Source organism: Solanum verrucosum, unplaced genomic scaffold (assembly GCF_900185275.1).
Source record: "Solanum verrucosum unplaced genomic scaffold, falcon-dt-bn FXZP01000015.1, whole genome shotgun sequence".
Lineage (NCBI taxonomy): Eukaryota > Viridiplantae > Streptophyta > Magnoliopsida > Solanales > Solanaceae > Solanum > Solanum verrucosum.
Genome location: NW_026020070.1, coordinates 3006876 through 3022998, shown reverse-complemented (window position 1 = coordinate 3022998; position 16123 = coordinate 3006876).

Here is a 16123-nt window from a genome sequence, read left to right as displayed (position 1 = left end):
TAAAGAAATACAAGATATTAAGGCTAAAAATCCAATTAAATATGTACATTTAGGAGGAACAGAAATATTAATAAAAGCATGCTTTAGAGAAGGAATAGATACACGCATAGAAATATACTTAGCGGATGATAGAATTATACAACCCATAGAAAAAAGTGTAATAAGTGCAGTAAGAGGTAACCTCATATACCAAAAATTTAAGTTTATAATAAGTGCTAACTACTCAGTAGCAATAAATGACAGGAATATAGATAAATCACTAGTATTATACTGGCGAATGTCAGGGATAGAACTAGCCCCAGGAAGTAAAATATTTACAGCTAGATGTAAAAACTTATATGTTCTGACAACAAAACATAAAATAACAGCAAAAAATAAAATAGATAAAATAAAAATAGAAGATCCCTTTGAAAGAATAGTTACAGTCATATATAAAAACGATTATAGTTATAATGAAATTGATATAGAAGAAGATTTAGAAATAGTAAAAGAAAGACTAAGCACATCGAAAAGAATAAACAATGAGATACCCCAAACATCATAAAAAATGAGTACCTCAAGGAGAATAGATAAAACCCCACAAAATCCAATAGAAGAAGATATAAAACCACATCATTACTACATAACGGGAATAATGGAACAACGAAAATATTTAATATTAATAGATACAGGACGAGAAGAAAACTATATTACAAGAGAATTAGTGACGGAAGATGAAATAATAACTATTGAACAATCATGCTCCGAACTTCCAAAAGCATTAATGTATACCGAAGAAACTACGGAAAAGGAAATAATCATCGGAGGAGTACCAACAGTAATAAAATTCAAAATATATCAAGGAAATGAAAATATCATTTTAGGAATAAAATGGTTGGAACAAGTAAAACCATATAATCTAGAAGACAAACAGTTAACAATAAATTATGAAAATAAAAGAGTAATAATAAAAAGGACTTTGGTATGATAAATATATGAAAATATATATACTTGCAAAGATAATAATAGAAGGATATTACAACCGATATTATACACCAATGATAGATACGGGAGCAGAAGCTAATATATGTAAATACAATTGTTTACCAGAAAATAAATGGGAAAAATTAAAAACACCGATAGTAGTAACGGGATTTAATAATGAAGGAAGCATGATCACATATAAGGCAAAAAATATAAAAGTACAAATATGGGATAAGATATTAACTATAGAAGAAATATATAACTTTGAATTAACTACAAAAGATATGCTATTAGGAATGTCATTTTTAGAAAAATTATACCCACATATAATAACAAAAACACACTGGTGGTTCACGACACCGTGTAAACAAAAAATAGGAGCAAAAAGAGTAAGTAATAAAAAACGAAAGACAACAGAATGGATAAAAGGAAGTGAAAAAATTACACAAAAATTAGAAAATATAAAAGAAGAAGACCCTAAAATAGAATTAATTATATTCTCTATAGATAAAGTAAAAATAATTCAAGATAAGTTAGAATTATTATATAGTGAGGCTCCTTTACAAGGATGGGAAAAACATAAAACAGAAGTAAAAATTGAGCTAATTGATAATAACAGTATAATAACCCAAAAATCATTAAAGTATAATTTTAATGATTTAACCGAATTTAAGATACATATAGATGAATTACTAGAAAAAGGATATATACAAGAAAGCAATAGTAAGCATACAAGCCCGGCATTTATCGTAAATAAACATAGTGAACAAAAAAGAGGAAAAAGCAGAATGGTTATTGATTATAGAAATTTAAATGCAAAAACTAAAACATATAATTATCCAATACCAAATAAAATACTAAAGATAAGACAAATACAAGGATATAATTATTTTAGCAAATTTGATTGTAAATCAGGATTTTACCACTTAAAACTAGAAGAAGAATCTAAAAAACTAACAGCATTCACTGTACCACAAGGATTTTATGAATGGAATGTATTACCATTTGGATATAAAAACGTACCAGGTAGATATCAACACTTTATGGACAATTACTTTAAACAAATAGAAAATTGTGTAGTGTACATTGATGATATATTATTATATTCTAAAACACAAGATGAACATCTAAGATTATTAGAAAAATTTATACACATCATAGAATATTCAGGTATAAGTCTAAGTAAAAAGAAAGCTGATATAATGAAAAATCAAATAGAATTCTTAGGAATACAAATCGATAAAAAGGGAATAAAAATGCAAACACATATAGTACAAAAAATAATTAACTCAAATGAACAACTAGACACAAAAAAGAAATTACAATCATTCTTAGGACTAGTAAATCAAGTAAGAGAATACATACCAAAATTAGCAGAGAATTTAAAACCATTACAACAAAAATTAAAGAAAGATATAGAATATCAGTTTGATAAAAAAGACCAAATACAAATACAAAAGGTAAAATTATTATGTAAAAACTTACCTAAGCTATACTTTCCAGATGAAAACAAAAAATTTACTTATATAATAGAATCAGATGTGAGTGAAAAAAGTTATGGAGGAATATTAAAATACAGGTATGATGACACTACGTGTCACGACCCAAAAATGGACGTGATGGCACTCGTCTTAGCCCACCAAGACAAGTCAGCCTAAAACTCAACCATTACAATAAAATGCGGAAACTTTTATAATAAACTCAAAAATACCCCCAAAATCTGGTTGTCACGTGTACAAGCCTCTAAAGTATTACAATTGATTCAAAAGAAAAACACAAGTCTCAAATGACATTGTTTCTAGAATAGAACAAGATCATAATTAAGGAGAAAGAAGGTCCACTGAAATAACAAGCAGCTACCTCCCAAACCTCCACAAGAAGCCTCAGACAGGGAGAAGAGAAAATATCACAAAGGTCCGGGCTAGTAACCTACAAAAAAATGTGGTAGCAAGGGGTGAGTACCAAACCACGCGGTACTCAGCAAGTAAACCTCTAAACACAAGCTAAGGGGATAGAATACGAGTACTCCTTACACCCCAACCGAACCTCCACAACTACAACATGCATAGAATCAGCACAACCTAATAGTTCACAATTCACATAGCAGATATCTCAACAATAACACTCTAACAATTACATATCCTCAACAGCAAGCTCAATATTCATCAATTACAATCTCCACAACTACAACCTGCTTAAAACCAGCTCAACCTAACAGTTCACTATTCAAACAACACATATCTCAACAACAACACTCTAACAATTATATATTCTCAACAACAAGCTCAATATTCACCAATCAAAGTTCCACAGAAAGACATTCCCAAGATCAGCAAAACACGATATCAAGGTCAATAATGATAAATATGTGCAATGCAATGGAGTGCAATGTCAAGTATAGTGATGCATGTCTGACCTAGTGATACACACCCGCTGTCTCTCAGTCCGGGACCCATGGGGGACATATCTGTCCATGCATCCATCGCGGCGCGCGATACGACCCTCGATAATAGTAACCATCGCGGCGCGCGATACGTCCCTCGAAATATAGTATCCGTCGCTGCGCGCGACACGTCCCTCGAAATATAGTATCCATCGCGGCGCGCGATACGTCCCTCGAAATGGTACATCCTCTTTATTTTCTTATTCTTTCTCAATGCACATAACACTTGTCGGAACCATGTCTCAGAACAATGCAAATGACATGTTCACACAAATAATGAAGAGATGACCATTTTCATAACATTGCACAATTCACAACAAGACAATCAAGATACAACATCAACAATGATTCAACAAGCCTTTCAAACAACTCTCAACACATCACACAAACAATTGATCACATTGCCTTTTATTATCCCTTTTTCATCATTAGAATTAATCAATGTGGACAAGTCAACCTATCACCAAGCCTCATTACCCTAAACACATATTACAAGGAAATACATGAATTCCATACACTTAACAAGGATTTAGAAATCCACTTGCCTCAAATAGTCGAACAATCACTCTGGGACTTGAGTCTCCCTCTTTCATTGGGCTCCAAATCAATACAATCTATCCAAACAATTTCCAACAATATCATCCTCACGCTAATATCACCTGACAACATATCTATATATGATTTATATATATACAATTTACTAAGAATCTTGAATGAAAATTACCTGATCCACTCAGTTTTCGCACTTTTTCTTGTTTTTCCGCCGCACGCCCAAATCAGATTTTTTTTAGATAAATTATTAACTGCACTAACATTTATTCATCTTTTTAATACATGGCCAAGTGGTAAGGGTATTAATTAAATTATTGACTTGGCCCATTATTTACCAATTGTAAATAATTAATTATTGGATTACTATCCGTAACTTAAATAATCGTAGTTATCGAATATTTTAAAATTCTCAAACTAACTTTACCGACTGATTATAAATGACTCGGGGAAACTATCCAGAGGGGTAAAATGGTAATTTTATAGAAATTTCTAAAAATGACCTTCCGGGTCATTACACTACGATAGAACATCATTGCAGGTATTATTCAGGAACATTTAATAATACAGAAATAAAATGGGAAATAAATAGAAAAGAATTATATTCAGTATATAAGTGTTTATTATCATTTGAACCATATATTGTATATAATAAATTTATTATAAGAACAGATAATACACAAGTAAAATGGTGGCTAACGAGAAAAATACAAGATTCGATAACAACAAAAGAAATAAGGAGATTGGTATTAAATATATTAAATTTCACATTTACCATTGAAGTAATAAAAACTGATAAGAATGTTATTGCAGATTACTTATCAAGACAAAGCTACTCAGACTGAGAACGAAAATACAATGGAAGAGATACTCAAAGCCATAACTACACTTTGTATAAAAGTGGACAGTATGGACAACGAGATACAAAAGCTAAAGACTAATGAAGATAATCTGAAGTCTAAAGCTAGTCAGCAGCATGACTATAAAAATGCGGAGCTACGTCAAGCGGAAGATGGAAAAAAGCCAGAGCTAAAAGGAGACGATGAGAAACTCCTTAAAACCCATAACGTTTGTTTAAATACAGCTGCAGGTACAAGCAAACAAGTTAGCGATAAACAACATAAAAATGCTAACTTAAACCAGCTATTCGCAAAACCATTTACCCAAAGGACACCTAGACATATGTCCATAGAACCACAAACATCTACATACGCAGATAGTTTGCAAAACCAAAATGAGAAAAAGACATATAACTACATCACACGAACCTATATTGAAAATATCCACAAAATCCAAACCTATTTAAACTGCAACCCCCGATCAACTACAAAAGAACCAAACCAAGATTATTTGACACAAAAATTACAAGGATATAACAAGCTAATCGCACAACCGAAAACTAACGCTAATTTAGTAAGGACATGTTACAACTACAGACTGTTAAATACAGTATACACATATGACGGAGAAGAAGTTAGTGGAATACCAGAACTACACAAAGCATTCATCACGTACAAAAGAGTTACGAAAGGAAATTTATTTTATATAAAATTCTATACAGCACCAGCGGAGTTATTATACGAGGAAATAAAACCTCCAATACAGGTTATCAAGATAGGATTAACTAAAGATATGATTATACCCGAGGATATCGGACAACAAGAAGAGATATGCAAAATAGAGATACCAAGTTTTTATGCCAACAAAAGGATAATTGGTATATCAACAATTATACAAGAGTTAGCAAATAATTATTTAAACGGAAACGCTATATGGAGCTACTATGCAAGAGACCAGCTAATGATTTATTCCAATTCAAGGGAGCTAAGGAAAGCAGATATGGATGAAGTCCAAAGATGGATTTTATCACTACTAAAGCCAGAAGAACGACCTACGACACGAGCATTAAAAGAAGGATTTATTTCAGCAGAATTATTAATCAGATATTGCAAGCTAATTAGTCATAAATACCCGAACCATATATGTTCAAAATGCAACGGAGAAGATAATATAATTCCAGAGGTCCAGCTGGAATAATCAACGAGGAAGAAAACAAAAAGGAGATAAGAACGAAAAAAGTTATGTAGAATAATGTAAATATAAAGTTGTCAAGATAAACGGAAAAAGCTACATGTAATAATTCAAAGTTTGTCAAATAAGTGTCATAAAGTAGGTATGGAATAGGTATGGGTCTTTTGTCAAATAAAGACAAGTGTATGTAGTAGATAGTGTACATTATTAATATGTGCAAATAAGTCGTAAAGTAGATAGTGGTAGACAAAACAAGGACTATTCATGAATAGTTGTCATGAATAGTAGTAAATAGTAATGGACATGTGTAAAAAATGTGTTAGGATAAGTATTTAGAATAGTAAATTTGTATGTCTATATATAGACTTAGTAGAAAACTTTGTAAGGACGGGCATTACCTAACATAATAAAAACTTTCTTATAAACACTCTCTCTAGTAAGATACTAATTACTTAAAAGATGGATAAATCTGAAATCCAGTCAGATATTTCAGATAGCATGGCTAAGCAAGAGGCAAAGGTATATTGTTCAAAAAATATGCGGAACTAATTTCATATATTCCTGAATATCATATATATGATTGAATAAATTTATGTTAGTTATTATGTATTAGAATTATTTGAATCATGATTTCTAGTTTATTAGCACACTGGAAACAGGGAGAAAACTTCTATACTATGCCATCATAATGTTGAAACCGGTAGGCGAGGAAGCCGTTTAGGGGAGTAAACAAAGTTGAGGCGCTGATAAGAAGAAAGTATCCGCTAAAGTACGATGCTAATAGTGACAGGAAAACATGATAAAGATAATCTAGTTCATAATGATCTAATATGAATTTAATCAATTATGAATATGATAGGAAGGAATAATTTGAAATAAAAAATCGTCATAATAAAGAACATGATTACATATATGCATGACGAGATGATAAGAAATTATGAAACTTTAATATTATATATACTTAACGATATAGAAATAATTGAGTTAAGAAGAATCATATGGGAAAAAATATTTGATGACTACGAATCAGAAAATATATTAAATCAAGAATGGTATGAAATAGATTTTCAAGATCTATATTTAGATAATGAAAGAATAGAATGGTACGATTTAGAAATAAATTCAGATTAAAATGAATTACAAATATTTACAATATTGGATAGAATCTATGGAAGATATAAAACTATTAGAACAATTAATAGAGGAAAATTTATCTATGTACCAAAGAACCGAAGATATGTTATATCTAGAATATATCATAAATAATATTAAAGAAATATTCAGATTAAAACAACTATCGGAATAATATTACAATAAATATTATTACATTTTACCATGAATTCCACACTACCAAAAAATAACATTAAAGGGATATCAAGATTAAGACACTTAGCAAAAGAATACTACAATAAAATCTTTAAAATAAAATACTCACCTACCACACTACCACCTACCACACTACCACTTTCATGAATTCCCCAGCTACCAGTTCCGCACCGAAAAATGGTATCAGAGCTATGGATAATAAGAAACACGGTAAGAAACATACGAGTAGAAAATTAAGAAAAATAAGAAGAAAATTAAATAAATTATATCCGGAATATAAACAACTTAATATCACAAAAACTGATAACGAAAAATTAAATCAATTAATAGATAATATATCTAAAATAGAATATAAATATATTCAATACTTAAAAATACAATGAATAACAAGAATAGCGACTATAGACAAAAACTTAATGAAATAATTATAGAAAAACGACAAGAATTAGAACATAGGCAAAATAGACTCAACAATAATATATTCGCAGGAATTTGTCACAAATCTATAGTAGCACAAAGAAAGACTATTTTATATCTAGAAATACAAATAAATAACTTAGAATATAAACTACTGAGTAGTTAGCACTTATTATAAACTTAAATTTTTGGTATATGAGGTTACCTCTTACTGCACTTATTACACTTTTTTCTATGGGTTGTATAATTCTATCATCCGCTAAGTATATTTCTATGGGTGTATCTATTCCTTCTCTAAAACATGCTTTTATTAATACCTCTGTTGTCATACTACTAAATTCATTTCTTATAGCTATTTCGTATTTATATAGTATTTCCATAGATGTAGTAGCTATTCCTCCATCGAATTTTTTATTACTTCTTAAAGTTGAAGCTTTCACTTGTTAAATTTTGTAGCCATAATTTTACTGTTCCTATAAGTGTTCTTTCTATGTATCCTGGTGCCTCTGTTGTTACTATCTTGTTATCTATTAATTGTTTTGATTTGTATCCCATCCATAATTGGATTGTTTTATTTATATCTGCTACACAGTTTAAATCTAAAAAATCATGTCTTTCAGTTATTGGTTTAGGTGTCCATTTTTTATTTAATCTTTTATCCCATGTAGTTTTTTCTTTATCATATTGTTCATAATTTTCAATATAATATTTTGGATTAAATTTTTTGAGTTTTTTACTCCTGATGTGCTAGGTTTTTCGTCTATATCTACGTCTTCTGTATTTACTTCTAAATTCTTTGTATTATCTATGTTTGCTAAAAGTTTCGTATATGTTTCGCTTGTTTCCGAATGTTGTTCTAGATCAACGTCATTTATTTCATCAATTCTTATTTCGGGTAGATTATCTTGGCTATTTTCTTCTTTTTCTTGTAATTCATCTTGTAATTGCAATTTTTCTCTAAATTTAATTATCTCATTTGCTAATTTTGTTTTTTGTTCTTTTTCTTTTTGCTTAATTTCATACATTTCTTCTAATATTGCTAGCTCTTTTTCTAGCTCTATTATTTTAATATTTTTTACTTCTTCTAATTGTTGTACTTCCTTTTTTGCTTGTTGTTTTATTTTTTCAATTTCTGTTTTTCTATCTATTTCTTCATTTTCTTTTGTTATTCTTATCATAGCAGTTAAACTATCTTCTAGTTTTATCGTTTCTTTTTCTAACATTAAACTTATATTGTCACCTATTTTCTTATATCTTCTTCCTAGATTAGAAAATATTATCTTTATTTTTAATCCGTCATAATTTTCATATGTTTTTTCATCTATTGCGTATTCTTCTTTATTCATTTATAAATTATGTTGTAGTTTATATCTAAGTTATTTATTTGTATTTCTAGATATAAAATAGTCTTTCTTTGTGCTATTATAGATTTGTGACAAATTCCTGCGAATATATTATTGTTAAGTCTATTTTGCCTATGTTCTAATTTTTTTTTTTTGCTATAATTATTTCATTAATTTTTTGTCTATATTCGTTATTCTCGTTATTCATTGTATTTTTAAGTATTGAATATATTTATATTCTATTTTAGATATATCCTCCGATAAAAATACTGTAGCAACACGTTATCAGGCAAGCCATGAGTTGGGCAATGGACCACCAACTTCTTGAATTGTAGCCATGTTTCATGAATTGGCTCGCCCTCCAAACGCTTGAAGCTCTGAATGCTATCCCGAAGAGTCATCATCTTCGAAGGACGGAAAATCGCACTAGAAATGCAGTGACCAACTCCTCCCACGAAGTGATTGATTCAAGTGGCAATTCAGCCAGCCACTTACATGCTTCTCCTATCAAAGAGAACGGGAACAACCTCAACTGGACCGACTCTTGGGATCTTTTCTTGAAGGAGAACGGTCCGCAAACATCCATAAAGTTTATAATATGCTCATGGGGATCCTCATGAGCCAAACCACCGAACAACCCCTTCAATTACAAGAGCTGGAACATACTACTTGTGATATGGAACACCGCATTCCCTTCGGCCGGAGGCAAGCGAATGGCACCAATTCTACCCATAAGACAGGGGTCATTAGCATTAGGCTCGTTGACATTATTGAGGTTTCCGATGTCATCTTAGTGGCCTACTTGGCTACCGTTGTTGCCGTTCACACTCATACTTCCTGTTTCAAAACACAAACAAGCAAAACAAAACTAAAATTAAGTTATATCAACTATGACCAACAAGAACAAGATTCAACTTAACCAAACAATCTTAACCAACACCACTCCCCGACAGCAGCGTCATTTTGATTTCACGTATCAGGACACTTCTTCCAATTCTAAGTGCCAACGATCGTTAGTCAGTAATATAACCCAACTAAGTGGGTTGGGGTCGAATCCCACAGGGAGTGTTACGTGCTTAAGATTCAAGAGCCAAGTACAAATATGTTAAAGTCGATCATAGGTAAAAACATTTACGAATAAAAGCATAGTTAATATTAAAGGGTGACACAAGTGTCAAATAACAGTGGGGTTTTGATTGTAATGATCAACTACAACATCAACAAATAATACGAATAAACAAGTAAAAAGACGGGTTCTTGGGATGTGATTGGATTAAAGGCTAAGGTAGACAAATGGTAAATTGCAACTGATAGTAAATAGTTGTAAATCAGTGAAATATCTAGACTTTAGTGGGGATAAACTTTCTCTTGAACAATTTACCTCGAATCAAGCTGGTTTCTCTCGAACACCAATAAGCAACAATTAAGAACAACATATGCTTTAGTCCATTCACTCTCTCTCGCTAAATGTGTGGAAAAGGATTTAGGATTCACTCTCTCGAGCTAAACCCATGACAGCCCAATACCCACAGACCATCAAATCAGTAATCTTGATTCTTCAAAGCTTAGGAAATTATTGTCTCCAAACTCAGAGTTTTGTCTAAAACTAATAAGAAATTCTATATTATGAAAAACTCTTTTTCTAAACTAAGAATTCAAAAATGTATTTATAGTCACCAAGAATATGTTGTGAAGGACCATTCGACGCAGTAAGTCGGGATCGCCGATCCACTTGACGATCCACCCTTTGGTCAATTCCATCGCCTTTTTACTTTGGCCTTCAACATCCTCACGTTCTGTAACTGTAACGACCCGGAAAATGATAGAGTGAAACTAGAGCCTCACATGTGAGTTTGGATTCGAGAACTTAATGAAATGGTTATAATTGAATTTGACCCTAAAAGTTCTTAAAATGTGCTTCGGAAGTTACCGGAAACTTGTTTAACTGTATATAAAAAGATCCGTTTCGTTTTTCGAAAATCCGACTTCATATTCTCGTTTAGGGGGTCAAATTGAGTGGGAAATGGGTCTAACCCAAATTTTAGAGCAACCGTATCAAAATCCAAAATTTCCAAGTGAAGCCTTTTTCGAGGGTCTACTTTGGAGGGTCATATCTCCTGGCACAAAAATTATTTGGTGGCCAATAATATATCCATGGAAAGCCCTTGGAGTTAGCTATCTAACGCACTTCGTTTCACCTCATTCGGAGTTCGGACGAAGAAGTTATGCCCATTTTCGTAAAATCTGTCCGGTAGGAAATGGCAATTTCCAGTATGCGGGGTTACTGTTCACCCGCCTCATTTTCTTTTCTAAGTGTTGGACCATTTTTTTCAAAGGACTTATATTATTTCCTAGATACCATAATCCAATTCCCATCCCTAAAAAAACATTTCCCTCTCTCAAAAACTCTCTCAAAACCCCAAGGAAGCTCAAGGTGAAAGATGGAGCTAGGGTGGATGGTGGCTATTGATTTCTTCACCAATTTCATTTGGTTCTTGAAGATTAAGGTATGAGGATCCTTTATCCTTGATCATTCTTTCTTTCAAGGAGCCCAATCAAAAGGTTTTCAAGGTCTTTCAAATACACCAAAATCCTATTTCGAATTCTAAGCATGGGTCCTTGCATTAAATGATTTCCAATGATGTTTTATGTTGTTATTAATGATTATTGATGGTTTTAGGAAAGAAATCTTCATGAACCCATGCCTTTACAAATTCTCTAAATTTGGCCTAAAGTGGGTGTATTGATTTGTGTAAATTGTTGTGGGCTGTTCATGTATGTATTTATCTATGTTGAATTGTTATTGAATTGAAGGATGTGGGATGTTAGCCTTGAATGGGCAAAATTGTGAATTGGTCTTCATGTTGATTATGGGCTTATGCTTAGCTTAGTTTGTATAGTTGAATGTTGTTATTATCATTGTTATTGTATTGTTAATTGTTGGAATATGAGGATGATGAAGATTGCCATGGAAAGAGGGTATGTTGATCAAACTTGATAAATATTGTATAATTGGCATGAAATTGAGTATTGTGGCTTATGGCCTTTGAAAAGGGTGGTAAGATGGCTTGATCTCTTAGTATTAATATAATTGTTATTGGTTGGTTTGATCCACCTTTGGTGGAGGTGGTTATTTGTTGTATTATTGTGAATTGAGGCCATGAAGGGCATTATATGAATGTTATTATATTGTTGTATTATTATACACATATGAGGCTATATGTAAAGTTTTATGTGAAGCTATATGTGAAGGAATGATGTGAATGAGTTTTATGTGAAGCTATATGTGAAGGAATGATGTGAATGAGTTTTATGTGAAGGAATGATGTGAATGAGTTTTATGTGAAGCTATAGGTGAAGGAATGATGTGAATGAGTTTTATGTGAAGCTATATGTGAAGAAATGATGTGAATGAGTTTTATGTGAAGAAATGATGTGAATGAGTTTTATGTGAAACTATATGTGAAGGAATGGTGTGAATGAGTTTTATGTGATCTTGTGATGATCCTATTTTACGTCAACATTACTGAGCTAATAGAAGTTAAATAAGCTATGTAATTGTATTTCTAAGGTTGATATACTCGTGAACAAGTTGAGGTATGTGGGTTTGATCGTGGAAACCTTCCTTTCCACAAGTCCAACCATTTATCCTCTATTTCTACTTCAAGTTTATGGGTCCTTATGATTATTTAGGAACTCTTGAATTATGGAATTACTATTGCACATCCTATTATGGTCTATTTTGCATATTATCATGAAATGGAATTATTATGTGATGTTTATGGTTTTCATGCTTCCATGATCATATTATGAAGGTTGATATATATGTATGTTGTTGGTGGGCTGATTTATATGGATTTTGGAATTGGTTGGACTTAGTATTCTTGAAATACAAGATTTCATTTACATGAACAATAGCCCACCTTGTGTTTGATAAAATGCCCATTTATAGAATTCTTAGGAAATGGAAGGTCCAATGTACGTCCTATGAATCGGATGGTTATATAATTACTGAAATGATGATGAAATGGACACATGTATATTGTTTTCTCTATATAAGTGTTGTGAGTCGACCAAGCCTAGTACGGGGGGTAGTAGGCCCGTATAACCATATCGAGGGGTTGGTACCTTGGTTGCCTAGTACGGGGGGTAGTAGGCCCGTATAACCATATCGAGGGGTTGGTACCTTGGTTGCCTAGTACGGGGGGTAGTAGGCCCGTATAACCATATCGAGGGGTTTGTACCTTGGTCCCTAGCTCGGGGGGTGGTAGGCCCGGGTAACCACATTGAGGGGTTTGTACCTCATTCGCCTCTCCAAGGGGGTGGTAGGCCTTGGAAATACTATATTGATGGTCACTCACCACACATGTACTATGCCCCACTAAATATGATTTATTTTATGTAAGCATCATTATACATATCATCTCATTAATATGCTATCTATCGGGTATGATTATGCACTTTGCCTATAAAGTCCTTATCTAAGGTAATCTTGGGGAGCACTTAAGTGTGCTTGAAGAGGATTGTGTGGGCGGTCACTTCTTGTCTCACTCAAGTGTGTCTTAAGGTTATATTAGGTAGAGGTCCTATGGTAATGAAATGACATGTGTCCTTCTAAAGTTAAGCATGGGTTGTATATGGATTTATGTTAAGTATATGTATGGTTGGCTATGGTCTAATATGTTAATGTTGACTTGTATTATGTCTCTTATACTTGTAAAGGAAAGGTTTTATCAAAGGACATGAAAGCATACATTTCTTGTAAATGTCCGTTGTGCATATTTTCTTGCATGGTCTCCATACTTAGTACTTAATTGTGCTAACCCCTTTCTTTCGCTTTTTGACTAAAGTGTAGGGATTTGGAGATGGTGATATGTCATGGCTACTTGATAGGTTTTTACGAGTTGAAGATGAAGACTTGGTGAGTCCTCATAGATTCGAGGGCAATAACCAACATGTTCTTTTTATGTCTCTCTAGTATTTGCTTAGGTTTTGAGTGGGCTTAGTCCCAATGTTATATTCAAGTATTAGATGGTTTTGAGACATATTGTATAAAGTCTAGAAAGTCTTCCGCTTGCTATTTATTGAAAGTATCTTCGTGTGTGAAGAAAGTTTTTAATTCCTTATAGTTTTGGTGTCTATGCGATGAATGAATGCTAAGAGGCTTGTATTAGACCTCTTCGAGGTCGAGTACGCCGGTTACGACTAGGGGGTGCTCCCGGGTCGTGACAGTAACTTTGGGTGATCTAACACTGCATCGCGAAACCGTTCGGCGACACGCCGACTGCTCCATTCCATCGCTGACTTGATTTTCTCTTTCAGGGCTTGACACACTGGAATTTTAGGCCAGATCACAGCCATTTGGCGACCCATCCAATGGGTTAGGCGATCACCAAGCCTTTGTTTCTTCTTTCTTTCAGCTGCCTTGTTCTTTTTTACTCATTAGTGTCCATGCTTTGTTCCTCAATCCAAATATTTGGAAATCAAGGATTTACATCAGTTATTGGCACAAAATAAGCATTTGAGGACACTAAATCTATTAAAATAAACCCTTAAATGAGTCCAAATCGTGGACTCATCAGTTAGCATCGGCAATCGTTGTAGCTATTGTTGGATCAACATATGCCATAAGTGTGTTTTGAATGAGTTGGTGTTGTCGAAACCAAAGACCAAACACAAGATTGACACTTTGGTTGTGCCAGTTGTGATAGTGTGAGATAGGGAAGTAGTAGACCTATTGAGATGGCCATAGAGAGGATGACCATGCATAAGCATTGAGAATTGTGCATTCCACGTTGCAAAGTTATGACTGCCATGTAATTTTATGGGCAATTCGGATGCATGGTTAAATTAAACAATCATTGCGCTGGCGTTGTAATCAGCATTAACAACGCAAGTAGCATCTCCCATTTGTGGAGGGTGGGTGGAAGAGAAAAGGAAAAAAAAAGATTTTACTCTTTAGAGTATATTAGGGCACTGATACCATATAAAAGCAAGAGATCGATATATTTCACTGATCCAATATTGTGTTTATATACAAGAATTGACTAACCAATTGCCTAAACTAACTCCTCTTAAATAGGAGTGCTAAACGTGCTAAACTACTTGCAGAGATATAAGAGTGCTAGACTATTAGCTGAAGAATATGTCAAACAATAATCAACTTAATATAATAATTAACATGTGCTTTAATAATGAAGACCATAGAAAACAATCTCTATCACCACAATCATAGTCAAGTAATTTTCATTAAAATTAATTTTTAAGATACAAAAAAAACTTCGAAAACATCATCTGAAGGACCTCAAATTACAAATCACTGCATAACAATGAGTATTTTTAATTTGATCATTTCTGATAAACCTACCGAATTTCAGATCAATCAGAGTTCAAAATAAAATTTATCTCCAAAGCTATAATAAAATTCAGATTCAAATGATTTAAGGAAAAATAATCAGATTTTTATCCTTATCATATATCAATTCATGTTAAATGATCACGTGTAATCATGTACCACATTAAACATAAATAGTATTGATATAAAGGATTATTTTCATACTAACTAACATTTTAATCCGAAAGAATAACTTTAAAATCATTTGAACGACATCAAAAACAATAACCGCATAGCAATGAGTATTTCTTCCTAGGCCGTTTCCAATGAACTTATCAAATTTCAGGTCAATTGGAGTCTATAAAAAAATTATTTCCAAAGTTATGACCAAATTCAAATTCAAGTGATTTAAGCATCTTTAGGAATTAAAACAATATGACCTACATTCTCATGACACATCAATTCATGTTAAATAACTATGCACAATCATATTCACAATTTAATATAAGCATAATTGACATAAAGAATGATCTTATCATATTTAAAATCAAAATTTTAATCTGACAAACTACCTAAAACCCATCTAAAGCTATAATACATCTCAGAATTCAAGATATAGGTTTTCTCCTTTTGAGTGAAAATGTCAATACCTTTTTTCCTGAATTAATTAAGCATTACTAGCATCTTAAGGCAGATCTCTATTCAAGTAAGGAAATA